Raw genomic sequence first — 12,001 nt, forward strand, 5'->3', positions numbered from 1 at the left:
AACAGGGGAATCTTGAATAGGAGTGGAAAAGTTATTTTACCTCTATTTTTGTATTGATAAATTGCATAGTCCATTACTCAACCACTTTGGTTTGTTATGACATATATTCAAGAGACCAAATTACCAATATCAGTCAGGTGTATTGCTATACGCCAATAATAATATAGTACAGGAATACGACACCAGTCTCTGTGAAGCCTTCTTGTGCAGTGGTGTTACATTCACCTTACACACCAGGTGTGCTCCCACAGTTACACCCCTAACGCCCGCTTTTTATGCCCAACCTGTTTACAATTCCAGTGTGAGGTGGAAAACCTCACATGCCACAGAGCTTAAGACACAGCTCAGTTTTTTCCTATTCAAAATCAGACACTATTAGGGACAGAAAAGTGGCTGTTCCCAAATCATTCCAGAAGGTTTGAAGTAGAAGGCCCGGTGCAGCCATATTAGTGCCTAGAGTCCTGAAGGAGGCTTGGGTGAATTCATGTGAGTATCAGGTCTTCATCTGATGCTATGTATAATGTCTTCTATCCAGAGAAGCAGGTAATGAAGTTTCTGGTTAACAAAGTGGAGCAGGGCTGGACTCACTTCAAAAGCACACTCTGACTAGCAGGCAGGACACTGGGGGGCTTGGAGTTTATTTTTGGCTTTTGTTTTAAGCAAGGAGTCAGGTTCTTTATGGCCAGTTATAGGCGGTTGGGAAAAACAGACCATACAATCATCCTTTTTTCCATTAAAGAAGCTGTTAGTTACAGTTTAGAGAGTGCACATAGTCCTAAGAGATCAAATTATTTATGGTAGTGCGTTAATTGGGGTTTCTCAAGGGTCATCAGGTCTTGGAATTGGTTCCAGCTTCAGGGGTAATTATGATAGGTAAATACTTGCAGCACAAAGATATAATCTAGATGAAAAAGTCACCCATGTACTGGTACATCCAGGATTGGTTTTGGCTGGGTACAGTATCCTTGTCACACCTAGGAAAATAACTATTCATGGGGTGGTGAAAGGAGCAATCTGAACTTGCCAGCGGAATTGAGAATGGGCAGATCAAACAACCTTTTGTTGGTCATTGTCCATCAAAGCAATTCTGGAGGAGTTCCAAGATCAGATTTCACTACCAGTTCCACTGGTGTAAATCTGAATTATCTCCAGTGACAGCAAGCCTTTACCATCATTCCCATTTTCTCACTCACCCATGACTTCTGATTTATACCACCACTGCACTTGGCCCAGTGGGCATAACTTATAGTGGGACTTAAATATGCCGAGTACATCTTAAATGCAGTGTTCAAATATTTCATTTCAGTCTCTTAGAAACAAAGCAGGCCTGATTCCCCTCTCACTTACCCAGGTCTCACAGCAGTGTAATTCCAGGGACCACAATGGCATTCTTCCTGGTTTACACCAGAGTCAGCTCCATGTTTTGCATATTTCACTCCTTGGACTTCTGTCTCATAGTTTACAAGCATTTGGATTGTTCAAATATGCTGCCATGGTTACCCAGGCATCACTGACTCTACGGTTCAGCTAGGATCAGGGCTTTATACTCTGGATTCAGGATCGAAGGTAAAGACTGTGTGCAGTTCTCCTTTTTTAAGTTATGCCCTGGTCTCTAATACATTATACAGAAGATGCTGTCTTTTGTCTACATTGGGGATTTAAAAAAGAACCAGGACAATATTTCCTTCAGCTCAACCCAATTTAATTAGCAGTTTGGGGTACCTTGATGTTTGGGTGTTCAACTTGAGACATCTAGGAGTGAGATTTAAGCATCCCAATGCTGGGCTGCTCTGGAGAAGCCTGCAGCCTAACTTAGACAGCCCTGGGTGTCTATCTAAGGGTTTGTCTACACTATGAGTTTGGGGTGTCATTCCCAGCTCCAGGAGCCATACCTGTGCTAGCGCTGATCGAGCTAATGCACTGAAAATAGAGTGTAGCCACAGTGTAGGCATACCCTAAGTTAATGTAGCCCCTATGGGATGTGTCTTGCAGCAGGGCTTGAAAGTGGCCCTTGAAAGACAATTTTATGGGTTTCTTCCCAGTTTCTGCACTGGGAACCCCCTTTACATGGCGCTGGTCAATTTACCCAGCTGTAACAGGGGTGAGAATCACACTCTGACTCAATGGCAGAATTCCCACTGAGTTAAATGTGAATGAGATCAGACACCAGGCTTGCTGTTGTTTGTTATGGTAAGTCTAAGCATACTGGTAAAAACAAGTTACAAGGATGAAATGAAAAATATACTGTGACGTTAAATCACAGGGGAGAATGGGTTACTCTGAATCACCCAGGCTCTGTTATGTTCTTTGTTTTTGTTTTTTTCATTCTGACACCTAGTAATTTTGAAGACTGCATGGTGCTGGAGCGGCGATTCTTTAAAGATAGGTTACACACGTTAAAGGGGGAATATGCCAGTGTTGTTGAGTACAATAATTATCACCGCAAAGGATCAGAAAGAGGCCTGGTATACCAAATGCATTACAAATAGGAATTTATATAAACTCACTACAGAAATAAAAAAGAAGACAATTAATTTTTACCAAAATGTTTAGTTTCCATCTAATTTTTTTCTCTTCTGGTTGCCATCCTGTTCACCACAAAACAATTTGCCTTTGATCTGCATTCTGGGTGTCAGGGAGCTTTTCTGATTTCTTGATTTATGTTTGTTTTTTGGTTGTTTTGCTGGATGCTGTGAAATTGCTGAGCTCACTTTCAGGCCTGGAGGAGGAAGCCTGGTGGTAATTCATTTGTTAAACACTTTCTATACTAGGTTTTGTTTTTCGTGAGCATTTTGAGAGCCTGAGTTTGCTGTCATTTGGAGTGGGAAAGTAAAATAAAAGCAAAGCCCCTGTAATTAGTAATGGGAAAGTGGCCATTAACATTTAATGGGAGCAGGATTGGGCCCCAGATTTCTGTTCTGTGTCCGTATGCGTAGGAGCAAACCCCACACAACTGTGAGGGATGTTAATTTTAGTAGCAGCTATTGATCTGAGATGTGGCAGTTTTCTTTACATAATAATTTTCCCACCTCATAGTAGCCATATTGTCATAACTGGAACAAAAATGAAAATCCAAACCATCCAAAATGAAATAACATAATCCATTATATTAAGAATGGAAAAAAATTATGAAGAGAACTAGTGACTGTGACAATATTAAAAATGTGAAAAGGGAAAAAGCTGTCTCTGAACTCAACAGTAGAAGTCAGAAATAATGGCTGTTTGACTGGCTTTTCAGGACACATCTAAATCATTCTGATCTTCATGGGTACAGAAAGAACTGTCTCTCACTCAGACTTTGCCTGAAGGTCAGGTTCATGTTTTGGGAAACAATACTGCAGCAGCTGGCTTCAGACACATTTGTTTTCATTATACTATCCCATGGGCTGGGGAAAAAATATCTTGTAATTACTGGAAATATGATCATTTGCTTTTCCAGAGACAGACCAGAGCTCTGCAGAGCCATCTGAATTGAATAAAGGCCAAGGTGAAAACAGGTTGTTGTAGAAATCTGTGTCAAACTTGCAAATGCTATTTGTCCTGTCTGAGGGTTGTGTCACTTGTAAAATCCTTCTTCAGCTATTTCTATTTTCAGTGGTGCAAGGAAAAGGTTTTGACTGCAAAAGACTGACACGTCTACCATTAAAATGTAAATCAGTGTAGCTATATCATTCAGGGGTGTGAAAAACCCTGGTGTAGACACAGCTAGGACGACAGAAGACTGCTTCCATTGACCCACCTACCACCAATCGGGAAGGTGGAGCAGGGCTGGCCTTACCATGAGGCGAACTGAGGCGGCCGCCTCAGGTGCCAGACGGTAGGGGGGCGCCACTAGGACCCAGAGTGTAGAAAATTGTGTCTGCTGCTGGTGCATATGTATTCTCTCTACTCTAGATGCACAGAGAAGGTGGAGTGCTGTGCTGGAGGAAGGAGGGCACAACAGACATAGGCAGGCAGGAGAAAAGGTGAGAGGGAATAACAGAAAGCAGCAGGAGTTGCAGGGAGAGGGAGGAGGAGGAGGGGCCTCTTATGTACCTCTCTAGCACCCCCAGGAGCCTGGACTGATTAACACCAGCTTCTCAGGGAGCTTCTTATTTCCTGCTGCTTCCCTGAACCCACGTGGCAGTTAACTGAAGTAGTAGGATCCAGTTAGGCCCTTAAGACATTGATATCTTCCCTCACTCAGGCCCTGCTACCAGCCTGCTTATTTGTCCCCTTCAATTGAGTGTTGAGAGCCACTATAGCTGGCACAGAACAGCAGTCATGAGTGAAAGAAGAAAACGCCCCTCTGGGGCAGCATTCAGAAAAAGAAAGAAAGCAAAGGAAGCTTTTCTATCTAAGCAGGAAGGAGCTCTCCTGAGATACGTAGACACAAATGTTCACGGTGAGCCTTCCGGCCCCAGTGAGGATGTGAGTGGTGAGGAGATGCCTGATCTTCCAGTTAGGCAGAGTGCAGGTGACCTGGCAGTACTGCTGCATCCACATCTGCATCTCAAATGGATGTAACCATGCACATTCCTGAAGAAAAGTGTAGATCAGAGAAGAGTGTGGTGGAGGCGCAAGAAACAGTTGCTGCTGAGTTTAGTTCCTTAAGTCTAGATGATCCAGGACTGTGGACCCACTTGAGCAGTAGCCTGAGGGACTTCCTTGTACTACATGGGCAACAGCAAGTGACAAACTTAATGTTCCCCAAAGACAATGAAAACAGAAGTTTCCATCCAACACATTACTGGCGTGAAACCCCCAATGGTGACAAAGTGGAGAGGCCATGGCTTATGTACTCAAAAACCCAGAATGCTGCATACTGTTTTTGTTGTAAACTCTTCCAGTCTAATGTTCTAGTCACATTGGGTTCTACAGGAACAAAGGACTTGAAAAATCTGGCTAGAAATTTGGCATGCCATGAGAAGGCAGCAAATCACCAGAGAGCATTCCATAGGTGGAAAGAGCTTGAGATGAGACTAAGGTTAAAGGCCACATCAGCATCAAGAGAAGATTGAATCAGAGTCTCTTTACTGGCAAAATGTTCTGGCATTGTGAGAATGCCAAAACCTAGCACCGCGTGGCAGGGGCAGATTAACAAAGTTGCCGCCCCTAGGCCGTCAAAAAATTGCACCCCGCCCACCCCCCGCCAGCTCACCTCCGCTCCCCCGCGGCAAGCCGGGGAGGGAGGGGAGAGAAGGGGAGTTGTGGCTCGCTCGGGGAATGGCGGCAGTGGAGCAGGGGTGAGCTGGGGCAGGGAGTGGTTCCCTGCCCCCCCCCCAAGAGTTACTCCCTGTGCCCGCCGGCCCCAGCTCACCTCCGCTATCCCCCGAACGTGCCGCTACTCGCTTCTCCTCCCTCCCTCCCAGCGCTTTCACGCAGCAAGCCTGGGAGGGAGGGGGGAGAAGGGGAGTTGCGGTGCGCTCGGGGGATGGCGGCGGCGGTGGAGCAGAGGTGAGCTGGGGCGGGCCGGTGAGCGGTTCCCGGCCCCCTGTTACTCCCCGCACCGGCGGGCTCTAGCTCACCTCTGCTCCGCCTCCTCCGAGCGCGCTGCAACTCGCTTCGCCCTACCTCCCAGCGTGGCAAGCCTGGGAGGGAGGTAGAAGGAGGGAAGTGTGGCGCGCCTGGGGGAGGAGGCGGGCCGGGGATTTGAGGAAGGGGCAGAGTTGGGGAGGGGGCAAGAGCAAATTTGCTGCCCCGGCAAATTTGCCGCTCTAGGCCTAGGCCTTGTTGACCTAGGTGATAATACGCCGCTGCTGCGTGGCACTTCAGATCAGCTGTATGTGCCAAAGAATGGAAACTTCCTTAAAATTGTGGAGCTGATGGTTGAGTTTGATACTGTACTCCAGGAGCATCTAAGAAGAGTCGCCACCCAAGAAATGTACTGTGATAGACCCAGGCCAGTTGGGAACAGCAGAGTAGTCGAAGGCAGATATACTGGACACTGGATAAGCAGTTAAGTGAGGCTGTTAAGCACCTGACTCTAATTAAGGCCCCTCTGATGCTATAAAAGGGCTCACTCCAGTCAGGCCAGGGAGAGCCAGTGAGCCAGAGGAGAGGAAGTGCGGCTGAAGGGCTGGGTAATGAAGACACCCTGAAACCACTGGAAAGGGAGGCCCAAGGTAAGGGTGAAGAAGGTATTGAGAAAGAGAAGCGGGGGAGCTGTGGGGAAGTGGCCCAGGGAAATGTAGCAACTCTGGCAGTGAAAGGTCGGCTGCCAACAGCTGCTGCCATTAGGGTCCCTGGGCCGAAACCCGGAATAGAGGGTGGGCCCGGCTTCCCCCCAACCCGCCACTACAGAAACACCTCCTGGGAGGGGAAGACAGGTCCCTGTCAGGACAGGAGACTCAACTGTTCTTGAATAAGCCTGTAGGGACAACAGAGACTGTGGGAGTTCTCTCACCAACCTGCTTGCTGGCTTATGATGAAAAGGGCTCAGTAGACTGTACCCTGGCCCTAGAGAGAGAAGGGCTACGTGGAGGGTCGCAGTGAGCCTCTGAGGCTAGCATAAACCGCCTGGAAGCGTGGGACCCACGGGGACAAGGTCGGAGCTCTGCCACAGTACACTCACCACTACCTTGGAAAACCAATTCAAAATGAGATTATACAGTTACTGGCAGATCTGAAGTCAGCAAGATATTACTCTGTTATTCTGGACTGCACACCTGACATCAGCCATACAGAACAAACGACTTTAATGGTGCATTTTGTAACAATAACAACAGAACCTACTGAAAATGTCCCTGCAATGGTGACTGTCAGAGAGCATTTTTTAGAATTTATTGACATTGATGATACTACAGGAGCTGGTCTGACAAACGTGCTTCTTAAAAAGCTGGAAGATATGGGAATTGTGATAGCTGACGCGGCAGGTCAGGGCTACGATAATGGTGCCAACATGAGAGGAAAGAACAGAGGAGTGCAGACATGGATCTGAGAGTTAAACCCTCGAGCTTTTTCTCATTCATTGAATTTGGTGGTCAGTGATGCAGCATCAGCTTCTAGTGAGGCTGCTGAATTTTTTAATGTAATTCAAAGCATCTATGTATTTTTCTCTGCATCAACTCATCCATGGCAAATTTTGAAGCAACATCTGGGAACATCCTCTCTGACACTGAAACCACTGAGTGCCACACGATAGGAAAGTTGACTGGAGGCGATAAAGCCTATCAAACACCAAATTGGGAAGATAGATGATGCCATAGTTGCCATTATGGAGGATAATGCTATGACAGGAACTGTTCGTGGGAGAACAGTGGTAGAGGGAAATGGAATCACCAGAAACATACATAACTTCAAATTTCTGTGTGGCTTAAGTGTTGTGGCATGACATACTGTTTGAAATAAATGTTGTAAGCAAGAGACTCCAAGGTGTTACCTTGATATATCTGGAGCAATGGAACAACTGGACAAAGCAAAGTCATACCTACAGTGTTACTGGTCAGATGAGGAATTTCAAAACGTTCTGAAGAGTGCACAGAAATTGGCAGGGGAACTTGACACTGAAGCTATTTTCCCACCCATTCAAGAATACAAGAGTCACCAAAGAAGATGACATTTTGATTACAAGGCATGGGATAATCCCGTAAGAGACCCAAACAACAATTCCAAGTTGAATTCTTTAACCAGGTGGTAGATTGTGCAATACAGTCAGTTGAACATTTCATGCAGCTCAAGGAACACAGCAGTATATTTGGGATGTTGTAGGATATTCCAAAACTCCTCACTGTACCTGAAGGAGGCCTACCCCAGCAATGCAGGGCACTAGAGACACAAGATACATTTCAGCAGGATCAACTCCAAAGACTGTTCTGGAATATATGTGCACAAATAAAATGACCACCCTTTTTCCAAATGCTTTTGTTGCTCTGTGCATACTTCTAACACTTCCTGTAACAGTTGCCAGTGGAGAGCGCAGCTGCTCCAAGCTGAAGTTAATAAAAACATATCTACGCTCCACAGTGACACAGGAGAGGCTGGTCGGCCTTGCAACCATCTCAACAGAGCATGAGCTGGCCCAGACTGTGGACCTTCAGGAAGCAGTTCAAATCTTTGCAACCAAGAAGGCACGGAAAGCACCACTTTGATTATTCAAACAGATAAAAATGCCAGTGTTTACTATGCAGACAAAAAAGTTAACTTTCAAATGCCTGAACAGCAAATGTAACTGTTACTTAAAATTTTTGAACAAGGCATTTTAAGTTGTTAGTTCTCCTTTATTGGGGAAGGTAGCAGAGCAGTACCATGAGAGGAGAAGAATAGGAAGAAGGCAGAATTGAGACCTTTCAAAGTTTTGGCCCAAGCAAGGGGGCATGGGGGCGTCATTTGAGCTCCCCGCATCAGGTGCCAAAATGTTGTGGGCCGGCCCTGAGGTGGAGTTACTACAGTGACAGGAAAAACCCCTTCTGTTGCTGTAGCATTTACACTACTAGGTGATACCAGCATAGCTATGGGGCTGTGGCTATACTGCTATAGTCCCTGTAGTGCAGACATGGTCTAAAGTTCAAATTACCCCAAAGAATGTACTACGGTCTGTGCTGGGCCTGATCCAGAGCCAACTGAAGTCAGTGGAAAGAATCCCATTGACTTCAGTAGGTTTATGGTTGGGACCACTGTAAATTCTACCCTATGATACCAGCGTTTCCCAGCCTTTTCATATTGGCAGCCCCTTATTCAAAATCAAATGTGTTGTGACCCCCCCCCTTAGGTTTTTACTCTTACTTGTACAGTAAATATATCAGGGATAACAATGTTCTGTCTACATAATTTATTTGTGTGTGTATTTCGAGAGGTTGACAGAGAATACCTGACCTTGAAGAATGAGGGTGGAAAGGGAGTGGGGGTTTCTTTAGATTGTAATGACATTTTCAATGTCTCAGGACCCACCTGATTGTCTTTCGTGATGCCTGAGGGTCACTACTCCCTGGTTGAGAAGCACTGTTATGCATATCTGTAACCTTACAGTTCCTTAGATGCTATTTCTATCTTCTTGGGTTATGCATGCTGTTACAATTAGTTGTACAAATCTGGATGCAATATTGCTTTGGTTAATGACTATACTCTCCTATAGTCTGAATACAATTTCAGAGACATTACCAAAAATATCTGTGTGGGTTTTGGCTTTGACCATGATACAAAATATAAAAAACCTCTGTGTTTCATCAAATTATACTTCTAAATAGAAAACATGGCCCAAAATGAATTTCCCAGGGCACTGAAAAATAAACAGTGTGTATTCACAATGGCTTTGATTGAAAACCCAGCAAAAACAAAAAAACAAAAGGCTAATAGTCCCCCCCCCCTTTTCTTTCCCTACTGTGTTGCTTTCTTTCCAGAAAAGATGGGATACTTTGCACCCTCAATTTTTAAGCAACAAATCTTTGGGTAAAAATCAATGGTGTCAGGTAGCCATTGTGTTTGCAAACCCATTATACTTTCTTAGCCACGATGTAAATGTTGCCGGTAGTCATTGAAGTCACCCTGGATTTTCAGATAACAGAATTTTGGCTGTGATGATTACATCACTTAAAGCACTAGAACAGACTGGGAAGGTTATTCTTCAGCTTGGCCCAGCCCTGGATTTCTATAATGTATCCTCCTGAGATTTGAAATACTTGAATGACATAACCACAAATGAAGATTTATCGGTATTATTTTCATCTTAGTGTTGGGCCATAATCTGCCATCATTCTGCCTGCAAAATTGCTATTGAAATGGGTGCAGGGTTGGGTTAAAATTGATGGCAGAGTACAGCTCTTTGATTTTTAGTGATTCACAACATTTTCTGTTCTCTCCTAATGAAAGACTAGAAGCACCAAATATTAAACTCTAATTAGCTGGAAAGAAGAGGAGGAGAAAAGGCCAGTTTAGCATTCCTGGAATTTAAAACCTTTCCTGAATTTGAGGTGGTGGTGGTGGTGGGCAGGGGGGAATCAAAACCTTTGTTTGTGAGTCTAGCTGAGTTTCTAAAACATTCCCTAAGAGACAAAACTTATTTAATATGGTCACTAAAGTAACAGCTGCTTTATATTTTGCTGCCATTATCGAGCAGAGGTTGTAATATACGGTGGGTAATTCTGGGCTTGATTCCCTTCTCACATTGTAAAACCCATGGAAGGGAGCCGGGGAGAAGGAAATCTTGCGGAGACCCTCCCGAATGGTTCCTCTGGGGCAATAGGGTGAGGTTTGCCAAAGCCCTAGGAACCAGGGCTACCGGCACGGAGAACCTATGCCTCCTTGCTGGCTATAGTATCCCAGTACTTCCCCCGACACAGATTTGCTAGCAATATGGTTCCATTGGAGCTCTATTGTCAAGAACTCCCATGGCCAGTTGGCCAGAGCTGCCATGAATGGGATAGGAGGGGTATGGAGAATCAATACAGCATCACATTGTAATATGACTCTATGAGTAAGCTTGGCCAATGGGGACGGGGGCAAAAATGATGTCTGTGTGTTCTGACTCACACATTCCTCCCTGGCCTGCCCACTGTCCCTACTTCCCCTGAATGGGGAAGAGCAGAATGCTGCCTGGAGGCAGCTGACCCTCTTTTGCATGTGGAGAACTGTGTGCAGATCATGCATCATATTCCCTTGCATTGTATAAAAACTGCAACCCCTTCGAGGCAGGCACCATGTCATCACCTAACACAGTGGGGCCCCGGACCAGCTTGCAGCCTCTGGGTGGTACTTTAGAAAAATAATTAATAATTAATACTAATGAACATATGCATTTTTAAGACTATTTCATGCGCACATCCTGATTGTCACAGTCATCTTGGTTTTGAAATCATTGAGTCTAGGTTTGGAGGGGTCCATGGAGTCCTGATATGTTCCTCTACCATTATGTTGCTGTATCAGATTACAGCCATGTTAGGTTAGTGGCTGTCAGATTGATCCCTGTCTAAGACCTACAGGCTTTTCAGCTCTCACAGCCTAGTTTTGAAGTTTATTGCATAATCACATGGAATGAAAAAAGGCTTCTCCCCTCCCCCCCCCCCCAGTGATTATAAAGACAGAAAAAAGACTTCCAAGCCAGCGAGACACTCTGGGAAGTTTTCTTTAAATATCCTTTGAGATGTGCCTTTGGAGGCTAAAGTGGGATAGCCACAAACTGGACAACCAGTTTATAATTGTGTAGTTAGTTTCTGGGGCCAGATCCTCAGTTGGTGTAAAATGCCATAGATCCATTATCTTTAGTTGAGCTACAGATATTCACACAATTTGAGGATCTGGCCCCAGAACTTTTATGTAATTCCTTTGGGCAAAATTCATCGCTGTCCAGAGGGCTTAACTGGGAGTTAAATAGTGCATACATCAGTAGTGGCTCTCAGCATAGGGGTGAATTTTGGAGTGTACAAATAATTTGTCCTGGTGTGTTTGAAGCGAATTGCTCATGGAAATTGATCTAGCTAACAAACCCCAATGATAATGAAGACAAGTGGATTAGAAGTTATTGTGAGAACAAAGACACATTTCCTTTCATTTTATTTTAAAACAGTTACAAATGTTAGGCTAAAAAATTAAAACAAAATGTTTTTGTTTCAGGTTGAACACAATGTTTTGTTTGACCCAAAACAACTGTTTTTTTTTTTTGGGGGGGGGACGACTTTTTGATATGCTGGAAAATTCTAAAACATTCATTTTCAGTTTGACCCAATACAACTTTTATTTCAGATTTTTCAGAATAGCTAGTTTTTATGAGCTAGAATGTCACTGCCCTGACTCAGGCCAAGTCTACACTACACTCCTCCATCGGTATAACTACATTGCTCAAGGGCATGAAAAATCCACCCCCGAGTGACGCACTTATACCAACCTAATCCCCGGTGTAGACAGCAATATGTCGGCAGGAGACATGGCTACCACCTCTTGGGGAGCTGAATTAACTAGGCCGATGGGAGAGCTCTCTCTCATCAGCTTAGAGTGTCTTCATTAAAGTGCTACAGCACTGGCACCAATGCAGCATCTTAAGTATAGACTTGCCATTAGTCTCTCCTCAGATCAAGGGGGAGCAGCAGAG

The sequence above is a fragment of the Chrysemys picta genome, chromosome 10 (genome assembly GCF_011386835.1).
Source record: "Chrysemys picta bellii isolate R12L10 chromosome 10, ASM1138683v2, whole genome shotgun sequence".
Classification (NCBI taxonomy): Eukaryota; Metazoa; Chordata; order Testudines; family Emydidae; genus Chrysemys; species Chrysemys picta.